This window comes from Arachis ipaensis, chromosome B8, assembly GCF_059453495.1.
Source record: "Arachis ipaensis isolate K30076 ecotype BB chromosome B8, ASM5945349v1, whole genome shotgun sequence".
In the NCBI taxonomy this organism is placed as follows: Eukaryota; Viridiplantae; Streptophyta; class Magnoliopsida; order Fabales; family Fabaceae; genus Arachis; species Arachis ipaensis.
Window position 1 is genome coordinate 130,132,755 of NC_142443.1, and position 10,428 is coordinate 130,143,182.

Sequence of the window (10,428 nt, forward strand, 5' to 3'; positions counted from 1 at the left end):
TTTTTGCGTGGCATATAATTCGAATCAGACATTTTAGTCCCCAACTAAAATTAATTATTCGATTAGTTCTTAACAATTAATTTTGTCAGTCGCTTAGGTACTTGGCTCCGTCAACTCTAACAGAAAACAAAATGGTCACTGACAACTCTAACAGGGGATAAAATGATTCCTGACCCCTTTGTTCGAAAATGACACTATTTTTTCCCAATTTTCATCATATCTCGCATAATCCTAATATTCATACTCTCCTTCTTCACATTCACAGTCTTCTTTTCCATCTTTTCCTTCCTCCACTTCAACTCCAAGATCAAATCATGGTGTAACTGGCACGCATGTCGCACCTACTTCAACATGTCATAGACCACACACTTTCTAAATCTCTGTGACTGGTACACCCACCTCCTCTGCACTTCACCTACTAGAAACATCCATCTCCACATCATCGATAATAGCATCACCTCCAACCCCAACAACATCCACCACATCCTCAAGATCAAGTTTCACAATTACCCCAAGGGCACGCCTTTCTCCACTCTCCGGCAAGCAATATAGATTGTTGGACATTAGGACATTATGGTACCTCTAGAATTATGCTTAGCTAGATGTCCCCTTTCTGTAGTAGATTGATTGTCATCCCCTGCATAAAATGCGTTCACAGAGCTGTTATCAGGTGACTGTTCACTGTTTTTCCTGGTAAGCTTGCTAATTAGGACTTGAGCAAAACTAGCTGCTGAGCGAGCTGCAACTGTAGCACGTTCAACAGTTTTTGTGGCAGCATGAGAAGTAGCCAACACATCCTGCAGGTCCACATTGGCTTCATATTTTGAGCTTGACAAGGAGTTCACATTGGCTTCAATTTTTGTGCTCAACATGGGGGGAGGAGAATTACTATGTCTAGTAGAATATGATCCAGCCGGTAGTGGAGGTGAGATGAACAGCACAAACTACTTGCTTTCCATTTTACCAGATGTATTATGGGGTTAATCTCTCTGAATAGTTGACATCTCGTGAACTTGCTCATGCCTTACATCTGGGATATCTCCAGAGTAGCTAGATGAACGAAGATTAACTTCAGGAGGTGGAACAACTGGAGCTGTGGCAATATTTGCATTTGGCTGGACCGATACCTTAGGCACATCAAGGAAGTCCAATATGTCTGAATCGGAATCAGATCAGGTTGTTCTTTATTGAATGTATCAGGAGCAGTGTCTGACTCTTCATCTTGTTTTTCTTCAGGTGGTGGCACGTTTGACCCAACAAATTGTGTGGGGCCATTCTGGAATTGAAAAAACATGTTAAGATTATGGTGCAAAGAAAGGAAAGCCAACATGAGATTGTTACTATTGCACTAGTCACTACTGCCTAGTACTTACCAGCAAGTCCTCGTGTTTCTTAAAGAACTCAGTTTCTGAAGCAGCCAGATCCCATTCTATCTCATGCTCAACAACAATTTCTTTTAAAAGGTTCAGTTTCTTTTCAGGTGATGGAGCACAAACCGACAGCAGCTCTATTAACTACAAGTGAAATTCACAAGGAAAAATGTCATAAAAGAGAATAACTTGATGGTAAGTCTATATAAATGGTTTTCTCCGCATAGGATGAAAAGTTAAGGAACCTGGCGATTAACACCATAGTCCGGCCTGAGTTCAGTAGCAGCATATAAAAATTCCTTCCCATATTTAAGATATTTTTGAGTCTTGTTATGTCATCATTGATTATTTAAAATTTAAAGTTAAGACATGTTATGCAAATTTAATATTTTAAATTTATAAATCTGCAAATCTAATCAATCTAAACCGTTTGAAACTGGATCGAAGTTTTTACAAAAAATCATCCAATATAAATTGTACCACAAATAAAATTTATGTTTGAATCAGATGAATTTTTTACTTAAAACCGATTCAAATCGCACTGTGAATGCCCATAAAATGAAGAGAAATTCTCCACATACAAGCATTTTTTTATACAAGTCTTTACAAGTTATTATATTAACGCGCTTGAACCGTTACTGCACGTTCTTCTTCCTCTTCCTCTTCTTCTTCTTTTCTTTCGTTTCTTGCTTTCTCTTTCTCCTTCTTCAACTGTTACTGCACAATTTCACTGCACCTTCTTCTTCTTCTTGCTGCACATTCTTCTTCCTTTTCCTCCTCTTCTTCTTCTTCTTTTCTTTCGTTTTTTGCCTTCTCTTTCTCCTTCTTCATTTACGTGCTTTTCTCTTTGTTTTCTTTTTTCATTATTCTTGATTTCCATTATTTTTTGATATCAAGCTCTGAAATCATTTTTGAAGAAGAAGAAGCAGCAGAAGATGAGGAGGAGAAAGAGAAAGAGTTCTGAATTATGCATAAGGTGTACTTCAACGAATTTTGGGTGTATTTCTGTAATCCTTTGGGTGTATTTCTATAATCGTTTAGGTGAATTCCTGTAACCATTTGGGTGTATTTCTGTAATTGTTTGGGTATATTTTTGTAATCGTTTGGGTGTATTTCTAAAGTTCCATTATTTTCAAAACGATTTCAAAGCTTGATTTCAGAAACCATGAAAATCGAAAAAAAAGAAGCAAGAATACCAGTAATAAACGCAAGTAAAACAACTAATGAAAAGGCAAAGAGAATAACGAAGAAATATCGTTTGGGTGAATTCTTGTAACCATTTGGGTGTATTTCTGTAATCGTTTGGGTGTATTTCTATAATCATTTGGGTGTATTTCTGAAGTTCTATTATTTTCAAAACGATTTTAAAGCTTGATTTCAGAAACCATGAAAATCGAAAAAAAAGAAGCAAGAATACCAGTAATAAACGCAAGTAAAACAACTAATGAAAAGGCAAAGAGAATAACGAAGAAATATCGTTTGGGTGAATTTCTGTAACCGTTTGGGTGTATTTCTATAATCGTTTGGGTGTATTTCTGTAATCGTTTGGGTGTATTTCTGAAGTTCCATTATCTTCAAAACGATTTCAAAGCTTGATTTCAGAAACCATGAAAATCGAAAAAAAACGAAGCAAGAATACCAGTAATAAACGCAAGTAAAACAACTAATGAAAAGGCAAAGAGAATAACGAAGAAATACATGGAGGAAGAGGAAGAGGAAGAAGAGGAAGAGGAAGAGGAAGAGGAGTCGTTCATAATCCACGGTGAGTGAGGAAGAGGAGTCGTTCATAATCCACGGTGAGTGTAGCGCTTTGGAAACTGAATAACGCATTAAAAGACCCGTATGTGTAGCAACTTGTAAAACTTGTAAGTCAAAAAGACTTGTATGTGTAGCAAACCTCTAAAATCAATACCTACAAAATTTTGAAATTGACAAAAATAAACTTATATTAACTAAAGGACTATTAGAAGAGGGTAATAGAGTATCAGTCACATTGCCACATAATGAAACCATGGCACTTGCTCTCTGTTTCCGATTATGCCCAACGAAGAGTAGTAATTGTGTGGAAGATTTGTCGGTGATACTGATTTGCAACAGTAAGGAATTCATTCAAAAAGATTTAACTTGGACGCTTGAAACTAAAAATTCTCGGCATTTCATCCTTTGCTTGACCAGTGACTATTTTGTTGACCAATTTTTCCAAGACTATCGCTTTGAACTGGTATTGCCTTGGAATGTTCAAATGAAAGTAGAGTGTTCTGGGGCTCGGTGGGTGTGCAAGCAAGACATACAAGATTTGAAGAAAAGTGGAACCAGAACATCAAAAAGAAAAGCAACTTTTGAAGGTTGTGTTTATTATGTTCATGTGTAATGGATTTTCCACGTTTTCAATACATATTTTATATTTCAATATATATTTTATATTAGTGAGTAATTTTAATATATACCTAAAATGGTTATTTCATTATATACAAGAGTATTGAAATGCTTAAGTCTCCTGCAAATAGAAAACATAAGGATCCTCCATTATTTAAGGTTAATTTTGACACACAAAAAAAGAACATGTAAAAGAAACAAAAACAAAGGAGCAAACCCTCACATTTAGTGCTCAAAATTGCAAGCAAAAGTGTTATTACTTACTCTCAGAAAAGTATAAAGGGTTAAATACTGTAACAATGTAGAATCATGGAACTATAAATAAACCAATACTGCCTCATCATGTTATTCAAACCAATTTATGTCCAACTGTCTTAGTTTTGTAAGCCACTTATGTGTATCTTGGTATATACATGGTTTAGATGGTGTTTCCAAATCACCATCATCTACATTATCAACTCTCTTACCCTTCTCAACAAGGGTGTCATCCTGTCGGCTTCGATGTTGTCTCACCTTCAGGGACAGAAGCCGAGAAACCTCGTGAAGTCCACCCCATTTTTCTAGTGCACGAGCAATATCGTACCGACCTGCGGCAAATTCCATAAATAACACTCATTTTTCAGGGTTGTGTGGATTTCCTCCTTTGATATGATGTTTTTGTGGATCCCATACTCAATATCAATAGTGAAAATCAACACCTGATGAGTTTATGTGAGATTTTCACGTTTTTCTTCCACATTAGAGTAGAAGGCATGCATGTAAATCTATAGTTTACTGTAAGCAGCGAATTCAAAGTTGAGAGCAGGATATCTCAAACCTACCTGCACGTTCAAATGACTTTTTGCTTGGCATAAATGAAGGATCCATTCCCCAACTCCTTTGAAATCTACTTATCTGCATGAAAAAATGAGTTTCATTATGATCTAAGATGCAAAAGCAATAATGTAATGCATATGAATCAATGACTACTAAAACATCTTTTAGGGACTTTAGAGTAAGGAAGGAAATGAAGATTTTGCAACCCACCTCGTGCTGCAGATTTTCGAGATTGTCCCAGTAACCCTTTGGTTTTCGTTGTTTGTAAGCCAAGGAAAGATTCATGATGGTTGCAATCTTTGTGAATCCACTATGCGAGTGATAGCCTTCTCGATATCAACTCTTCCGTGACTCATCGGCATAAGCCCTTCTTCTCCATGTGCTGCAATGAACTTCACAAGTTCGGATTTTAGTATTTCCATATCCCTTTGTAAGCCTGGAACTTTCAGCCTTTGCTGACATGACCTTTGAACATTGAAATTAGGAGTTTCCACAACCGAACCATTGTCTTCGTCCTTTTCAAAACCAGAGGAAGCAATTTGTTGCCTTGAATTTGTATTCTTCCCCCTAGCTTCTGAAGTTTTCAATCCATTTCTATTCTCAACATAGTAATACACCAAAGTGGATCACAAAACTACCATTGCATATTCTACCGAAATCATTTGTGCAAGCTACTTTTTTTTTTAAGATCTACCATTGCATATTCTATAACTGGAGAAAAAAAATGAACGAAAACTCTGCCAACATTACATGGTAATTCACCAAAGTGGATCACAAACTTGGAGGATAATTATAATCCTCAATGATGTTAGTTCACATATTTCAGGAATTGCAAGTGTTGAATATTGTTAGAAACAAGAGACTAAACTGGAGAAAAGATTTAGGGGTGAGCACGGGTAGTGGGTACCCGATTACCCGTCCGAATCCGAACCGAACCAATTAAATTGGTTCTGGACCAACGGGTAATCGGGTCCAAACCGATGGCCTTTGTTAGTGATTGGTTCGGGTATCGACTCTGGGGGTGCGGAACCCGAACCAACCCGCGAACCCGATCATATATTAATTAAATAAAAAAATTATATATGACTTTTCCATTAGACAGATTATTCACTATTAATATGTTTGGATTTTAATGAGTTTAGTTTTTAATGTATTTGGTATTTAATATGTTTGGATTATTTCTATTAATAATACATGTTTATTGTACTTGTTGAATTTTTAAGATAAAAATTTGATTTTTTTTTATGAATTTCAAAGTCATCGGGTATCCAATTACCCAAACCAAACAAATTCGTTCTTAATCGGTTTGATTTGATTCGGGTACATGTACAAAAAAATACAAATTCAAACCAAACCGAACCAATTATATTTTGATCGGTTCGGTTCTAATTTTACCATGAACCCGAACCAAACCAACTCGTGCTCACTCCTAAAAAGCTTTGTGTATTATCGAGTGTATTTAAGTTGTCTATTCAAGTTGTCTAAAATGATACAATATAGAAGGATATTTATAGATGCTAAGAGAATCGTAATAATAAAGACGTAATATTCTATAATAAATATTCAGATACTAAATAATTCTAATTGATCCTAATTATATTCTAACATTCCCCTCAAACTCAAGTGACAACTTGAGTTTGAAACTTATTGAAAACAAGAGTAGAACGGGTGCAGACGAAACTGTCAGAAGAAAGCGTAGATGGAACTGCCGCTTGTCTGAAGGAAGCACAGATGGAACTGTCGCTTGTCTGAAGGAAGTGCAGACGAAACTGCCGCTTGTCTGAAGGAGGCGCAAATGGAATGTCTGAAGAAAGGCGCAGACAGAACTGCCGCTTGTCTGAAGGAAGCGCAGACGAAACTGCCGCTGTCTGAAGGAAGTGCAGATGAAACTGCCAGGAAGAAATGCAAACGGAACTGCCACAAGGAAACACGGACGAAATGCAGACAGAACTGCCACGAGAAAACGCAGACGGAACTGCCACGAGAGAACGCAGACGAAACTGTCGAAAGAGAGCTAAAACTATATGATTTCTTCATGAGAATAGGTAGGCAGCGGATGACAATGGTGTTTGATCATTCAACTCGGAAAAACACAAGACAGGGAGAATATGCTAGTTGGTGAGGTGAAAAAGTATTAAAGGAGTGACAAAAGGTAAGGAAAAATGGCATAGAAAAAAAAGTACAAAAACTACGGTAATTTCACAGCAAGAAAAACAACCTATCCTCTTCAAGGAGAATACCATGATTCTGATACCATGTTAGAAACAAGAGACTAAACTAGAGAAAAAATGATATATTATTGAGTGTATTCAAGTTGTCTAGAATGATACAATATAGAAGGGTATTTATAAGTACTAAGAGAATCGAAATAATAAAGACATAATATCCTATAATAAATATTCAGATATACTAAATAATGCTAATTGATCCTAATTATATTCTAACAAAGTTAAATAACTTATAATTTTTTTATTTTTAAATTTTTTATTCTTAATATTTAGATTATTTTATTAAATTTATAATTTTAGAAATAAAATTATAAAAATTAATCTCTTCAAAATAATAGAAAAGCAACTATTCGTGTGCTAGTAAAAAATAAAAGTGATATTATTGTTCTTTTTTATTACAATTACCCAATACATATGATAAAGTCAAGTGATATTTTTATGTGTGAAAAAATAAAAGAAAAATTTTGAAAATTTACTAACATTCGTTTTTATATGAAGTTGATAATTAAAAATTATTATATAATAATTTAATTAAACATGTCAAATTATTAATATTTTTTAATTATTAAACATTTATGTTTAATTTACTTTACATTGAATAATATTATTTTTTATTGATTATTAGATTAACATATAACATTTAAATGTGCCAAGAAAACATCTATGTTATATATTTTTCATTATTTCAATTTTCATGGTTATTTCCTTCTTTTTATTTTTCTATGTCATGGACCATGTAAATTTTAATTTATTATTATTTTTCTTATATATATATATATATTCTATTTTAAAAATAATTTTATTTTATTAGGTTTTCTAATTTATTTTATTGCATTTTTCTTTTACTTTGAAAATTTTAGAGTATAAAGATCTTCCGTTAAACAATTCAACCATATAATCAAAAAGTAGTTCAAGAGAATAGGTTTGAATTTTGGTAATTTATTGAGTCTAATCGAAATAAATACATTAGTGTATCCGGCAGTTATGGTGAGTGCGGAATTTATGGGATCTCAAACAATCAGTAACGAAACAATCTCTGAAAGAACGGACACTTGGGAATATGGGGATAAATGGAAAGAAGGGGTTGATTTGGTGTTGAACAAAAGTTCAGTTGGCGTCGAAATGGCTGTGTGGTGCGACGGAGAGTACGTCATTGTGCATTTTAAAAGGGCCTTCTTGCTGGCTGTTGTAGGTGACGATGAAGAGAGAGGCGTGGCTGGTCATGGAGTTCGCGAATGGGTTGATGCCACGGTGAACAGCGCTGACGAGGCAGATATAGGAGCAGTGCGGAAGTCAGCTGCTAGTGGCGGAGGTGATAATGTCCACGCTGAACTTGATGGCGTGGAGGGCAGGGAGGAGCGTGAAGCCCCTTATGCACCCAACGAGCAGAATCAAGCCGGAAAAGAGATTGGCGGAGGTGCGGAGAATTGTTCTAACAACATAGTGGAGAAAAATATTCCACCAAGTGTAGTTAATGAGATCCACGCTAGTTTGAACGAGAGTGGTAAGCAGCATGTTGGCATATGTCTGACGAGGGGTGATGCAGTGCAAGTTTCAAATTTAGAGAATGAGAATACAGTGGTGCAGGAAACTGAGTTGGATGATGAAGGGGCTGTAAGGAACTTGGAAGATTCGGAGGACTCAGAGCATGATGCAGATGGTGAAACTAATCAAGATGAACACGAAGGAAGTTGGGATAAAGATATGGTTGAAAATAGGCTGCTTGGAATTTGGCTGTCGAATCAGGAGCTATTTTATATGACGAGGATGAGGACATTATGGCTATTCTCCAAGCTCAGAATGAAGTATTGGCACAAAAAAGAAAGCAAGCAAAACAAAAAGAGAAAGAAAGAAGGTGTCGCCCCAAAAACCGAAATAAGGTGTGTAATAAAGTTTTTAAATGATTTTAGTTCGTGAAATATGAGGGGTTTAGGGCGTGTTGGAAAGTGGAAAATGGTAACAAATTTAAGCGTAAAAATAATGTAAATATGTTAGGATTGATAGAGACAAAGAAGGAGGTGATTTCTAAGTTTGATGTAGTGCAATTTTGGGGTAATAATGCGGTGAGTTTGGAATTTGTGGGATCGGAATGTGCTTCTAGAGATTTATTAATAATGTGAGATGTTATGATGTTTAGGTTGAGTAATTATTACAAAGGAGAGATATGATTATGTATAGAAGGGGAATTGACAAACAATAATTTTTATTTGTGCTGTTTGCTTGGTGTATGGTGCGCATACAAGGGAAGAGAAGCTTGTTGTGTGGGAAGAGTTGAGTTTTTTATCGGAAATATGTCAGGTTCCTCTTTGCTACATGAGTGTCTTCAATGAGGTTGTGCAGTTGGAAGAAAGAAAAGGCACTAGTGTGTTAACAACATTATCAAACTGGTAGATATAGAGGTGAATGACCGTAAGTTTACGTGGTTCAGGAGGTCAATCGTGCAATCAAATTAATAAAATATTGGTGAGTTTGGTTTCATTGTTATCATTTGGAGCACTTGGTTGAAAAGGAATGACAGAATTTTTAGGAACCAAGAATCAGGTGTTGCAGGAGTAGTTAACAGGTCGATTAAGAGTTACAAAGAGTGAAGTGATATTTGATCTTTTGGGTTGTTGATAGTTTGTGTCAAAGATGATTAGGAATTAGTTTATTTTATCTGTTTAGTACTTTTCTATTGAGACGTTGATGTTCCACCTTATTGTGTTGAGCTTTTTATTTAAAAAAAAATATAATAAACAAAGTCGTTAATTCAACATTTATTAATGGATAACAACAAAAAGAAAAAAAAATTGCATAAATAATAGAAATAGGTTGATAATATACAAACTAATTTGGACAACAAAAAAAAGTAACAAAAAGAAGATATAGATTTTCACCTTTTGTTATATGGTATAAAGATTATATATAATATAATAAATGGTACATGTTCTCATATATAAGAACATGGGATTTAATATTATCTTTTCATGAAATTTCTCTGCCTTAATAAAAGAACTAATATCATTTAGACTTAATGTTTATTTTTGTACTTAATAAAAAAATTAATATCATTTAACTTTAATTTTTAATTTTCAAGATACATGAAAAGTTGTAATTTTTTATGCATTAGATAATTTAAAAGATACTTATTACATAAGAAGTTAAAAATATTCAAAACTTAAAAATCTATTTAATAACAAAATTAAGTTTGTTCAAGATCGTAGGGAGAGCTAGAGAGAGAAAGAGAAAGTTAAAACTTTTTAACTAATTACAAAGAATCACCACCATCAAAATTATTAAATTTGAGTACATCAAGTGAGGTTTGAGAAGCAAACTAGAACCATAAAATCTAAAAATTTTATGTTTCTCTTTATAGTGTTTCACTTTAAGTAACTATTTTTTATAAATAATATTCAAATGACGAACAAAATAATAAGAAGATTCGTATTAGATTATGAAAATTAATTCCATTCTTATAATATGATGGTATTATTTCAAAACATGTAAAATCAAATAATAAAGTATAGTTTAATTTATGTGCACAATAAAATAAATATAAAACTTATAAAATAGCAGTCGAATGTGGATAGCAATGGTTACCTTCTATCCCAAGGCACTATATTAAACTGCGACTTAAATTTATAATTATTAGTTAAAAA

At 34.2% G+C, this 10,428-nt stretch overlaps 1 pseudogene; it reads right to left on the reverse strand.

Annotated features, from left to right (window-relative positions):
* Window positions 1-563: 563 nt before the first annotated feature.
* On the reverse strand, window positions 564-4,349 carry LOC107611569 (uncharacterized; annotated as a pseudogene).
* Between the last annotated feature and the right edge of the window lie 6,079 nt (window positions 4,350-10,428).